Source organism: Cervus canadensis, chromosome 9 (genome assembly GCF_019320065.1).
Source record: "Cervus canadensis isolate Bull #8, Minnesota chromosome 9, ASM1932006v1, whole genome shotgun sequence".
Classification (NCBI taxonomy): Eukaryota; Metazoa; Chordata; class Mammalia; order Artiodactyla; family Cervidae; genus Cervus; species Cervus canadensis.
In genome coordinates, this window is record NC_057394.1 from 66,987,640 (window position 1) to 67,002,452 (window position 14,813).

General features: G+C 40.7%; 1 pseudogene across 1 annotated transcript; it reads left to right on the forward strand.

Annotated features, from left to right (window-relative positions):
• Positions 1-12,580: 12,580 nt before the first annotated feature.
• Positions 12,581-13,663, forward strand: LOC122447435 (annotated as a pseudogene). Its single transcript, XR_006271229.1, has one exon. The product of XR_006271229.1 is annotated as a POU domain, class 5, transcription factor 1-like (transcript).
• The last annotated feature ends 1,150 nt before the right edge of the window (positions 13,664-14,813 follow it).

Sequence of the window (14,813 nt, forward strand, 5' to 3'; positions counted from 1 at the left end):
AAGTATTCTAGAAACCAATGAAATCTCAGTGGATTTTCTGGATTTTAACTAAGGGAAATCAATTATCTTGTAAGACACTACAATTAAAGATAAAAATAATACTTTACATCAAAAAAAAAAAAAAAAGGAGGGTGAAAAGTTGGCTTAAAACTCAATATTCAGAAAACTAAGATCATGGCATCTGGTCCCATCACTTCATGGCAAATAGATGGGGAAACAATGGAAACAGTGATAGACTTTATTTTGGGGGGTTCCAAAATCACTACAGATGATGATTGCAGCCATGAAATTGAAAGACGCTTTCTCCTTGGAAGTTATGACCAAGGCAAACAGCGTATTAAAAAGCAGAGACATTACTTTGCCAACAAAGGTCCATCTAGTCAAAGCTATGGTTTTCCAGTAGTCATGTATGGATGTGAGAGTTGGACTATAAAGAAAGCTAAGTGCTAAAGAACTGATACTTTTGAACTGTAGTGTTGAAAAAGACTCTTGAGAGTCCCTTGGACTGTGAGGAGGTCCAACCAGTCCATCCTAAAGGAAATCAGTCCTGAATATTCATTGGAAGGACTGATGCTGAAGCTGAAACCCCAGTACTTTGGTCACCTGATGCGAAGAGCTGAGTCATTTGAAAAGACCCTGATGCTGGGAGGGATTGGGGGCAGGAGGAGAAGGGTCGACAGAGGATGAGATGGTTGGATGGCATCACCAACTCAGTGGACATGAGTTTGAGTAAGCTCCGGGAGTTGGTGATGGACAGGAAGGCCTGGCGTGCTGCAGTCCATGGGGTCTCAAAGAGTCAGACACAACTGAGCGACTGAACTGAGCTGAAAGCTGTTGTTAATTCCCTGAAAAGGGTAAAAACTTCCCAGTAACTAATCTCTAGAAGTGTATGACTCTTTTAGGAATACCCAGACAAACTTATATCACCGTATTGCAGTTAAAGGACCTGCACAATGCTTTATGAGACCCCAAATTAAACAGCCACATGTTCTTGTATTATTCATTCAACTTGGGGGAGAGGGGCAAGTAGTACCACTTATGAGAATATTGTTAAACCTCATTAGCAGAAGCAACCTAACTCCTCGAAGATACAAACAAACATGCAGGGAAACCCTGTAATAAACTGTGTTTATTAGAGCTAAGAGGAAAATTAGAGGTTAGATTCCTGTCTCTCCCCACGTGTAGATTTGACTGAAATGTAGCAGCGGGGGTAGTGGGGACTCGTAGGAAAGATTAGATGGTTTGGAAATAATTTATCCTTCCCAGTTTAATTGGAAATACTAATAAGGACAGGTCCTTTTGTCTTTCCCTTTGAGCTTTTAAAAGACAGGATGTTCATAATAATGCTTAATACCTAAATAATACCTTTCTTCTTCAAAGAGTTTTAAATACAGTAACTACCTGCTAGAATCTGTACCCAGCAGGCCAGGGGAGCCTCTTACCTCCAACCTCGTCAAACTACTGAATGGCACATGCTAAAGTGCAGTGAGAGTGGAAAATAGGTAGGAAATAATTGATCTACAATCACCCCATACCATAAAATCATAGAGTGACTGGTTAAAATCCTGAACCCTTTTATATCCTTTCAAACCTACTGTATTTTCAAATAAACGTTTAGGAATCTTTTTTTTTTTTTTCTCTTTACAAAAGGAGCATGTGCTTATTGCAAAAAACTTAAGAAGCTCATGCAAGCGGAAAAAAAAGCTTAGTGAGCTTAGTGAGCATCACAACCAACTTTATATGTTGACCTTCGTCCCTCTTTTGTTTTTAAAAAGTGCAAATGGGTTTCCCAGGTGACTCAGTGGTAAAGAATCCGCCTGCCAATGCAGGAGGCACAAGAGATGTTGGTTCCATCCCTGGGTCGGGAAGATCCCCTGGAGTAAGAAATGGCAACCTGCTCCAGTATTCTTGCCTGGAAAATTCCATGGACAGAGGAGCCTGGCTGGCTACAGTCCAAAGAGTCAGACACAACCAAGAAACTGAGCACACACACACACACACACATACACACACAAACACACACACACACACACATATACAATGAATCACAATAAAATATTGAAGGTTTAAATGTGAAAGCAGTTGCAACATAACTAGAGAAAACAATGAATATGTACATTAATGAGAAGAGCAAGGTACATTTAAATCAAGCAACTTGATTTTTTTTGTATGTAATTTTAAGCCAACTATTCTTAAACAAGATGCTTTGGTTTCAATTTCAACAGCCAAAATATTTACTGGAATGTGTTAACCAGGTTTTGCTAATTTTTTTCCCCTCTGAATCTTCCTTGTTCTTTATTCATGTAGTAATTCAGCAATTAAGTACTGAGACTATCGTGTGTGAACAGCTTGTGCCAGGAGATGAAAAAGGTACTTAAGCCAAGAAAAAACTGAGAACCTGACTTCTTGTTCCCTGAGTTGGATTCATCTAATTTTTAACATTATAAGTAAATAATACTAACATATGAAGGAAAGATTTGAGTAAGCATTTAGAAAATAAAAACCTTTAAAGGTCTCAGATTTCTCTTGTTTTGTTTTAAATGTAATATTTTACAACAGATTCTAGATCAACCTGATTTAAGGATTTATTTTTCATACTACATACTTGAGCCTTATCTAAACTACATAGACCTGCATCCTCTCTTGAGAAACTAACTACAGTGCTTCATATATAACACTTCATGGAATGTGAATTTCACTGCTAAGAGAAACATTATATAAATTATAGGGTAGGAAAAATTTTAAGTGTAAAAAAATTTTACTTAACTTTTATTAAGTAAAGAATTTCTAGTTCAATGAGCTCCTTTAGCCCATTATACAGAGTGAAGTAAGCCAGAAAGAAAAACACCAATACAGTATACTAATACATATATATGGAATTTAGAAAGATGGTAACGATAACCCTATATGCAAGACAGAAAAAGAGACACAGATGTATAGAACAGACTTTTTGGACTCTGTGGGAGAAGGCGAGGGTGGGATGATCTGAGAGAATAGCACTGAAACATATATATTATCAAGTGTGAAACCGAATCGCCAGTCCAGGTTGGATACATGAGACAAGTGCTCGGGGCTGGTGCACTGGGATGACCCAGAGGGATGGGATGGGGAGGGAGGTGGGAGGAGGGTTCAGGATGGGGAACACATGTAAATCCACAGCTGATTCATGTCAATGTATGGCAGAAACCACTACAATATTGTAAAGTAATTAGCCTCCGACTAATAAAAATAAAGAAAATAAAAAATTAACTCCTTTGCAACAGGGAAGGTGTTCTTTTCCCCTAATGTGTGCCTGTAAGATTTCCTGCCTACCTTCAAGGATCAACAGGATAATGCTCTTTCCAGGTGCTTTCTAGATCATGCTGGCCTACTTGACTGTCTTCTATCTTTGAAATTCTCTGGCACTTATTATACATGTGTTGTACATAAGACATGCATATAAGACAGAAATCTTACTGGTTATCTTGCTGTCTGAATATATTTGCCCTCTCAAGCCAGATTATAAGTCCTTGGAGGAAATGTTGTGATGGCTAATGTTACTAAAGCAAACAAAGCAAAAAAATCCCCATTATTTCTGGGTGTGTCTGTGAAGGTGTCTCTGGAAGACATTATCGTTGTGGTCCAGGGATGGGTTGGAAAAGAATTTCCAGACACGAGGCAAAATGAAAGAAGAATAAAGTTTATTAGAGTGGGGAGGGGAGAGTCACTGCCAGCACAGCGGGCAGGCTTCCTGACAGTCAGGGAGAGCCGACAGTGAACAGGGGTTCTTGATTCATTTTTATACCCTGGGTGTAAGGAGTGGGAAAGGGGTCTTACGGGTCATTTGCTGATTGAATGAGGTAGGTATATTGGGTAGGGGGTGAAGAGTAAGATAAATACCTTCTCCCTATATGGGGAAAGGGCGGGGAGGTTTATACTGGTCAGAAGGACCTGAAATTCGTTAATAGTTACATCATTGGGGATGGGAGGGAAGGTCAATAAGGGTCTGGTTTTTCTGTTCCTGCATTCCAAGCCCCTCCTTGGTTTTATCTGCTCTTTCGTCCTTGGGTCACCACAGATATCATTTGAATCAGTAGACTGAGTAAGGAAGATCACTCTCACCCATGTGAGTGGATGATGAAATGATGAAAGCCGTTCAGTCATGTCAGACTCTGCAACGCCATGGACTGTAGCCCCCCTGGCGCCTCTGTCCGTGGGATTTTAAAGGCAAGAATAATGGAGTAGTTTGCCATTTCCTACTCCGGGGTGGGCCAGGGATCCAGCCTGAGTCTCTTGTGTCTCTTGCAATTGGCAGGCAGATTCTTTACCACTGTGCCACCTGAAGGCAAATTTGTTCTCTCTTGGCTAAAGCTGGCACGTCTGTTTTCTCCTGTCCTAACACACCCGGTGCCCCTGGTTCTGGAACTTTTTGATTCAGACCAAGAGCTGCACCATCAGTTCCCCTGGTTCTCAGACCTTCAGACCAGGTCTGAATTTCACCCAGGCTTTCAGTTCTTCAGCTTGCAGACACAGATCATGGAACTTCTCGGCCTCTCTAACCATGGGAGCCAACTCCTATAATAAATCTCCTCTTATATCTATACATCCACATATATCCTGTTGGTCTGTTTCTCTGGAGAACCCTGCCTCATACAACTGTATCCCTTATGTTTCATTGTGTTTTCCCAGAGTACCTCCCAAACCATTGTTGCTATGTAACTGCAGGAGGTTCTGTTTACATAAAATCCTAAAAAGCTGCAACACTGTAGCCCTGGAGATTTTCACAGTGATGATTGTATATGTTAGTACATATTCTCTTTAGAACTACTCTAGTGAATTCCCTGGTGGTCCAGAGGTTAGGATTCTTTGTTTCCACTGCAGGGTGCACAGGTTCAATCCCTGGTTGGGGAATTAAAATTGCACATGCCATGCAGCACAGTCAAAAAATAAACAATGAAAAATTTTAAAATAAACTAAAAAAAAGAACTACTTTAAAATCCTTTATCCAATATACCCATTCTGCTTCTTAAACAAACTGATCACTTTGTAGCTTCCTGTGTTTAACTATAGAAAGATTTTAAGACGGCTGCTTGTAAAACAGGTGGGACAGGATAAAAAGTAACCTTGGCACAACGCCCTCAGTCCCAGGCAGGGCCAGGAAACTGTGGAAGAGAGTCACCCTTAGACAGTAAGTCTCCAGCCTTCAAAGTGGATTCCAGGGTAGGTAAGACCACTCTCCCAAGAGAAGAGAATAGTGAGAACTCAAGATCTTCTCTTTTTCTCTAACAAAAATCATTTTATTATCTACCACGATGTTGTAGGTCAGGAATCAGCCGGGTGATTCTTCTTTTCCATGTGGAGTTGATAGGGTCCAAGATGGCTTCCATCACTGCCTGGTGCCTTGGTGACAATGGCCAGAAGCCTGGGCCGAGTAGGGCATGGACTGTACGTGGCCTCTCCATCACAGTGGTCCAGTCAGACCTTCAGTGGCAGCTCAGGGTTCCCAGGGGGAATAGTACAAGAGCCCAAATCCCTTCTAATGACTTAAAATCTTGTCCTTTGCTTCATCCCTACAGCTGTTGTTTAATTAATTAATATTCTTAGGAAAGATGTTTTGTTTTTAATAGTAAGAATATTCTTAATATTACATTTAACCTTTTTTTTGTTTTCCCATTTATTTTATTTTATTTTTTTATTTTTTACTTATTTTTTTCCCAATTATTTTTATTAGTTGGAGGCTAATTACTTTACACTATTGTAGTGGTTTTTGCCATACATTGACATGAATCAGCCATGGATTTACATGTGTTCCCCATCCTGAACCCCCCTCCCATCTCCCTTCCCATCCCATCCCTCTGGGTCATCCCAGTGCACCAGCCCTGAGACTTGTCTCATGTATCCAACCTGAACTGGCGATCTGTTTCACACTTGATAATATGTATGTTTCAATGCTATTCTCTCAGATTATCCCACCCTCGCCTTCTCCCACAGAGTCCAAAAGTCTGTTCTATACATCTATGTCTCTTTCTCTGTCTTGCATATAGGGTTATCGTTACCATCTTTCTAAATTCCATATATATGTATTAGTATACTGTATTGGTGTTTTTCTTTCTGGCTTACTTCACTCTGTATAATGGGCTCCAGTTTCATGCATCTTATTAGAATGGATTCAAATGAATTCTTTTTAATGGCTGAGTAATATTCCATCATGTATATGTACCACAGCTTTCTTTTCCATTCGTCTGCTGATGGGCATCTAGGTTGCTTACACTTAACTTTTTAAAAGTTGTTATTATTTTTGGTATTAAAAGTTCATACATCCCAGTCAAGTAAGAGATTCAAGAAAAATATAAAATTATAAGAAATGAAATAAAAATAATCTAAAATCCCACCATGGTCAATTATTGGTAAACATCTTTCTAAATAGCTATGTATTTGTATGCATATATACTTACTGCATATACACACACCATATATGACTTTATAAATATGACATTGATTTTATAAATGCCACTTTAGGACTTCCGTGGTAGTCCAGTGGTTAAGAATCTGCATGCCAATCCAGAGGATATGGGTTAGATCCCTGGTCCCGGAAGATGCCACATGCCATGGGGCAACTAAGCCCAAGGGCCAGAACTACTGAGCCTGTGTCCTATAGGCTGGGTGCCACAACAAGAGAAGCCACTACAATGAGAAGCCCATGCACCACAGCTGGAGAGTAGCCCCTACTCTCAGCCTCTGTAGAAAGCCTGCACATGTCAACAAAGACCCAACCCTGAAAAAAATGCCACTTTATAACTTAGTCATGGAGAAAGCAGATAGAATGTATATCTGATCTCTATAGAGGTCAAATAAACAACCAAGTAATAACAAGTTCTTTCAGTTTCCTGCTGCACTAACATAGGTTCATAGGAATGTACCCTTACTCACTGATGAGGCTAGGTAACCATCAGCCAAATGTTTGCATTCTACTGCAGAAACCCAAATAAAGGAAGGTAGGAAGAGGCGGGGAAACAAGAGAGAAGGGGAAGAGTAACTTGAATAAACTGGGGTTTTATTTTTCTCTAGCTGTAAGAAATCGAGAAGTGAAAATTCTAGGGCTGGTCAGCAGTTCCAGGATGTAATCAGTGTCCAAGTTCCTGTATCCTTCACCCAGCCCTGCTACTCTGTTCATCACTTTGGGCTCCCATGATGGCCACTCACTTCCCAACAGTGTGTCCATGTTCCTGATGGAAGAAAGCTGAAGGTCCAAAGGAAAAGGGCAAAAATGTTCAAACCAGCTAAACCTGTCCTCCTTCTAAGGGTTTTCCTGGAGGTCTTGCTCAATAATTTCTGTTCCCATCTCAGCATTGGGAACAGGATTGTCCTCTTCTGCAAGGAAGACTGGGAAATATGAGTTTTTGCTTTGTTTTGGCGGCTTGCTTGTAAGAAGGGGCATTCTCACTTTAGGAAGGCAACTATCTCCACCACAATAACTAATATGTGGTATTTTTAATACACGTTGGTGAATGTATATGTACATATTCCCAAGAAACTTGATCGAAGAAAGGAAAAGATGAAATGAATAAAACTTTTTTTTGCAAGGGAAGTTTTATTTGGGGCAAAACGAGGACCACAGCCCTGGAGGCGGTACCTCAGATAGTTCTGAGAAGCTGGCTCCTAGGAGGCGGTGGGAGAGCAATATATGTGATTTTGGTGAAGGAGGAGTCCACATAATTAAGCCTTTATCTTACAAAGGTTCTCTGCTAGTCTCAAAGAGCTGATGTCACCATGAAGAGATTTAGTGCTTTTCTAGATATGAGGAGATGCAAGAATTGGGATCATGAAATCAGTTCCTGAAAATATCTAACTATCTAAAGACTTCTTCCACCAGTTTTCCTGGAGCACAAAGTGCCCCAAAATGAATAAAACTTTCATATAGATAGAGAAGTCTGAAAGTATGACATTGATTTTAGAATGAAATCTATGAGAATTTTCAATGAAAAGAGAATTTCTTCATTTTCAAGTTAACAAATATCTAAGATATGAGAAGGAAAAAACCCATGATGGATAGAAATATTTTCCTGCCCTCAAGGATCTTAGCCTAGTGACACAGGTGTTCAAATAAATAATTTAATATAAAAACCCCTCTTGCATGAGAAATGCATAAAGGAATATGTGAGGGGTGGGAGAACTTCGGAAAGGAATAAAGATAGGGTCTCCCTGTGCAGTAGGCTTAACAGGTAAATAAAAGTACATCAAGGGGATGAAATAAGAGGAGGACTTTTCAGGGCAATGGAGTGGGGAAATGCAATGTAAATCAGGTTCTGACTGGTCCCTTTAAAATATTGTGTAGGATGTCCATGTGTAGCCCAGGTTGCTCAGAGTTTGGTCTATGAATCACCCATATCACCAATATGATACTTCAACCCCTAGTGATTCTGATTCAACTAACTCAGTGTTTCTGAACTTACTCATCAGAATTCTTAGGCACATCAAAATTTGAGAACCCTAGGTCTAGCTTGATGGAAGAGAAACTGGGTCAAAGAGACTATTGCCTTATCAGTACCTTCTTATATTCCTGTCTTGTACAGTCTAACTATATTTCTAAGTTATGATGACTTTTGACTCCTTCTTGGACACTCCCTCACTGAGGTCTTGATTCTGAACTCCAACCACGGAGCCAACGTAGGCAAAATAATTCGAAGATGTTAAAGCCCTGGGTCTGAGATTTTATCCACTTTTTGGGTGAAAAACCTCTTTATTAATTTAGTGAAGATATGGCACTCACTTCTAAAAATAATGTTTTAAAATACACAAAATTAAACACATAAAACAAAGTACATCAATTATGTTGAAAAATAGTTATCAACATATTGAAAGAAGGAAGTAAATTTGCCCTACCATTATATGCTTTTCTTAATGTTCTATATAACAAGCAAATGAATATAAATTATATGCAGAGAGATATAAGTTTTATAGGTTATACAGTGATAAACAGATGTGGTCTATAAGTTCTCACATTATAGACCAATGTGAAAGTTATTGTTGCTCGGCTTGAACAGAGCGTTAATGGTGGTCTTTGACAAAGCAACAAAGTATGTCCTATCAAGTGTGAAAGTCTATGTATCTTTTTTCGGAGTCCATGGATCTCCTGAAATCACATGAACTTCTGCGGACCCAACGTGAAGAATCACTATCCAGGAGATTAACTAGTTGATTTGGCCTCAAATGAGGCAGTACTGCCCTTATGGTGTATGTGAGAAATGTGAGGAGGCAATTTGAGTTATCACAGTAATTGGGAAGATACTATTGGCCATTAGAGGACAGGAGGGCCAAGAATGCTGGATGGTCAGCTACATGCTGAGGAAGTCCCATTCAACAAAACACTGTTCTGTCCTAAATGACTCTCTAATGTTCTACCATATATACATATAGGTGAAAATCCTCTCTACAATCCTCTGAACCTAAGATCTATCTCCATTTTTACATAGGAACACAAAAATTGTTCATAAGATAAGTCATATCTGACTCTTTGTGACCCCAAGGACTGCAGCATGCCAGGCTATTCTGTCCTCTACTGTCTCCTGGGGTTTGCTCAAATTCATGTTCATTGAGTTAGTGATGCTATCTAACCATCTCATCCTCTATCTACCCCTTCACCTTTTGCTTTCAATCTTTCCCAGCATCAGGGTTTTTTCCAGTGAGTCATCTCTTTGAATTAGGTGGCCAAAGAATCAGAACTTCAGCTTCAGCAACATTCCTTCCAATGAATATTCAGGGTTGATTTCCTTAAGGACTCACTGGTTTGATCTCCTTACCGTCCAAGGGACTCTCAAGAGTCTTCTCCAGCACCACAAATTCAGAAGCATCATAAAAATAATATATGTTGAATTACCCAGAAAAAACAACTATGATACAAATTCAGAAAGGGACCATTGTAATTTGTGTCATTTAAAACTTTGTACTAAAGATTTTTCACTATTTTGGAAAACTATGTCACCAATAGCAAAGCCACTGAAGAAATTTGAGTCCCAATAAACAACACATCTGTACCCTGTAGCTATTATAGTCACATGATTCTATGTACAGATGTGCATATGTGGATGGGCACACATACTTAGCCTCTTTATTTAAATGTCAAATATGAAGTAAAATATAAAATAAGCAGTAGATAACACATGAGAAAATGTAAAATTAAAATGTGAAATAAAAATACTGATAATATTGAGTTAGATATTGCTTTCCTTCCCTTAAATCCAAACTTAAACATGATAAGTGTATGTAAGCATGTGATTACTTCATCATGCCTTCTAGTGGTTGTATTAAAACTTTTATTTACATAAAAAAAATAGTACTTTTAAAAAATTTATTTATTTTTGCTGTACTGGGTGTTCGTTGCCGTGCACACGGTTACGCTGGTTGTGGAGAACCGGTGCTACTTTTCCTTGCGATTCTAGGACTTCGCACTGGAGTGGCTCCTTTTTTGCTGAGCACGGGCTCTGGGCACCCGTTATCCAAGAGTCGTGGCATGCGGGCTCAGTAGCTGTGTCTCCTCTGCCCCGGGGCACTGGCTCGGGAGTTGTGGCACACGGGCTTTGCTGCTCCGCACCCTGTGGTATCTTCCCAGACCAGGGATTAAACTCGTGTCCCCTGCATTGGCAGGCAGATTCTTAACCATTAGACCTCCAAGGAAGCACCATTATTTTTTATAATTTACTTTCCTTTCACTAAGCAGTTGTGACATTATATTGATTGCTTAAAAATGTTTATATATTGTTGTTATATTATCTATGTATTTTATTTCATGAAGTAAAGAAGGCACTACAAAATACTAATTACAAAAAGATGTATCTGGGTCAGATATGGTTAAGAATCATTTGATCCTGACCAAAATTTTCACCAAAAAAGCTATTAAAGTACATGCTTCATTCCACTAGAAGAGAAATGAACTTAGAGGGAATATGAGATGTAACAAGAACAGAAATAGCTAAAAATATGCCAGTAAATATGAATAACAGTATAAATTAACACACAAATATATTTTTTGCTCTATTAAGAAATACACTACCTCCAACTAATAAAAATAAAAAACAAAACAAACAAAAAAAAAACCTAAAAAAAAAAAAGAAATACACTAAAAGTTTAGATATAACAAAAAAAAAAAAGTAACAAAATGGGAGCACTGAGGAAGCAGAGGAGTTGTATTTACTAAAGAGTAAAGTTTGCCAAGGTGGCACCAGTGGTAAAGAACAGCTTGCCGATGCAGGAGACATAAGAGACACAGGTTCGATCCCTGGGTTGGAGAGATCCCCTGGCAGAGGGCATGACAACCCACTTCACTATTCTTGCCTAGAGAATCCCATGAACATAGGAGCCTGGCAGACTACAGTCCATAGTGTCACAAAGAGTCGGCCACAACTGAAGCAACTTAGCATGCACACAAGGTCTGCCAAAATTGGAACTATGCTCAGCGGGAGGATAGAAATAGAAATAAATAAGTAAATCCACTCAAGAACAGAAAAATAATCTGCAATTTCCAAGCTGGCAGAGAAAATTATGGGGCACATGGAAAAGTTTGTTTAACCCATTAGACAGCAGAAAAGGAGAAAGCAAAGAAAAATGCAATTTAAAAAATATAACTAGTGTGTAGAAATATGTCTGAATAGATGAGTAATCATGATAAATATAAAAAAATTACATTCACCTATAAAATGATAATCAGAATGTATAAAAATACAGCCTCTGGATGTTTATACAAGACACAAGTAAAATAACTGCACAGAAAAACAAAAAATAAAGGGAGAGAAAAATGATATATGCTAAATCAGACAAATAGAAAAACATTTAATAGCAAAAGTAAAATGAGCCAAAAGAGAATTTAAGGCAAAGACATTAATAAGATAAAAAGAGATATTGAATAATAAGAATGATCTACCAAGAAAATATAACAACCTTCAACATGTAGTGAAAGTGTTAATCACTTCAGTCGTGTCCGACTCTTTGCGACCCCCTGGATTGTAGCCCACCAGCCTCTTCTGTCCATGAAATTCTCTAGGCAAGAATACTAGAGTGGATTGCCACGCGTTCCTCCAAGGGATCTTCCTGACCCAGGGATAAAAGCTGTGTCTCCTGCATTGCAGGAGGATTCCTTATCATCTGAGCCATCAGGGAAGCCAATGTGTAGTTAAAAACATAGCTCCAAAATTTATAAAGCAACATTTACTAAATTGCTAGGAGACATGAATGTACTGATAATCTCAGTGGGAGATTTTAAATGGAGAGCTCAAACTTAAAATGACTAATAAGAATTTTCAAGAGTTGAACAACAAAATTAAAAGGCTTAAGCCAATAGATATGAATAGATCTTTGCATCAGATAGAAAATATACATTCTTTTCAAGTGCATATTTTTTTAAAAAATGACTACGTATACATCACCAAAGAGCGTTCAACCACTTCAATGAATCAGCTATTATATAAAATATGTCCTCTGCCCAGGATAAAAAATATTAGAATTCAAGAATAAAATGTGAATTTAAAATGTTTGGGAAGAGTGTTGAGCAGTCTCTAGGAGATCCCTCGTTTTCCTAGGCCCCCGGCTCGGGGTGCCTTCCTTCCCCATGGCGGGACACCTCGCTTCTGACTTCGCCTTCTCGCCCCCGCCGGCCGGTGTAGGCGATGGGCCGGGAGGGTCAGAGCCGGGCTGGGTTGATCCTCGGACCTGGATGAGCTTCCAAGGGCCTCCCGGTGGGTCGGGGATCGGGCCGGGGGTTGTGCCCAGCGCGGAGGTGTGGGGGCTTCCTCCGTGCCCCCCGCCCTATGACTTGTGCGGAGGGATAGCCTACTGTGCGCCACAGATTGGAGTGGGGCCGGTGCCCCCAGGCGGCCTGGAGACCCCTCAACCCGAGAGCGAGGCGTGGTGCCGGGGTGGAGAGCAACTCCGAGGGGGTCTCCCCGGACCCCTGCACCGCCCCCGCAGGCGCCGCGAAGCTGGAGGAGGAGAAGCTGGAGCCGAACCCTGAGGAGTCCCAGGACATCAAAGCTCTTCAGAAAGACCTTGAACAATTTGCCAAGCTCCTAAAGCAGAAGAGGATCACCCTAGGATATACCAGGCCGATGTGGGGCTCACCCTGGGGGTTCTCTTTGGAAAGGTGTTCAGCCAAACGACTATCTGCCGTTTTGAGGCTTTGCAGCTCAGTTTCAAGAACATGTGTAAGCTGCGGCCCCTGCTGCAGAAGTGGGTGGAGGAAGCTGACAACAACGAGAATCTGCAAGAGATATGCAAGGCAGAGACCCTTGTGCAGGCCCGGAAGAGAAAGCAGACGAGTATCGAGAACCGAGTGAGAGGCAACCTGGAGAGCATGTTCCTGCAGTGCCCGAAGCCCACCCTGCAGCAAATCAGCCACATCGCCCAGCAGCTCGGGCTGGAGAAAGACGTGGTCCGAGTGTGGTTCTGCAACCGTCGCCAGAAGGGCAAACGATCAAGCAGTGACTACTCCCAACTAGAGGATTTTGAGGCTGCTGGGTCTCCTTTCGCAGGGGGACCCGTATCCTTTCCTCAGGCGCCAGGGCCCCATTTTGGTATCCCAGGCTACCTGGGCCCTCACTTCACTACGCTGTACTCTTCGGTCCCATTCCCTGAGGGTGAGGCCTTTCCCTCGGTGTCTGTCACCCCTCTGGGCTCTCCTATGCATTCAAACTGAGGTGCCTGCTCACCCCAGGAATGGGGGGCAGAGGAAGGGGAGAGCTAGGGAGAGAACCCTGGAGTTTGAGCCAGGGCTTTGGGATTAAGTTTTTCATTCCCTAAGAAAGGAATTGGGAACACAGTGGGTGTGGGGGCAGGGAGTTTGGGGAAACTGGTTTGAAGGAAGGTGAAGTTCAATGATGCTCTTGACTTTAATCCCCACATCACTCATCACTTTGTTCTTAAATAAAGAAGCCTGGGACCTAAAAAATAAATAAATTAATTAATTAATTAAATGTTTGGGAAGAACAAAAAGTACTCATAAATAACTCTATGGATTATAGAGAAAATCATAATGAAAAGTAAAACATTTGTAGAACTGAATGGCAATGAATGAACTACACAAAAAGGCCCTCAGGAAGTACTTGTTGAAAGAGTAAACTAGTATCCAGAATTTTTGACTCCCAGGTTGGTGACTTTCAACTGTTATTATGAAAAATACAAAATGAAGAATTTTGAAAACAATAGACAAAAATAAAGGACCAGGTAAACTCTAAATTAAAAAGATAACAATTTTCAAACTGTCAGACTGGCTTCAAAAGATACTTCAGTTCAGTTCAGTTCAGTTGCTCAGTTGTGTCTGACTCTTTGCAACCCCATGAATCACAGCACACCAGGCCTCCCTGTCCATCACCAGCTCCCAGAGTTTACTCAAACTCATGTCCATCGAGTCGGTGATCCAGCCATCTCATCTTCTGTCGTCCCCTTCTCCTCCTGCCCCCAATCCCTCCCAGCATCAGGGTCTTTTCCAATGAGTCAACTCTTCGCATGAGGTGGCCAAAATATTGGAGCTTCAGCTTTAGCATCAGTCCTTCCAATGAACATCCAGGACTGATCTCCTTTAGGATGGACTGGTTGGATCTCCTTGTAGTCCAAGGGACTCTCAAGAGTCTTCTCCAACACCACAGTTCAAAAGCATCAATTCTTTGGCGCTCAGCTTTCTTCACAGTCCAACTCTCACATCCATACATGACTACTGGAAAAACCATAGCCTTGACTAGACAGACATTTGCTGGCAAAGTAATGTCTCTGCTTTTTAATATGCTATCTAGGTTGGTCATATCTTTCCTTCCAAGGAGTAAGCGTCTTTTAATTTCATGGCTGCAGTC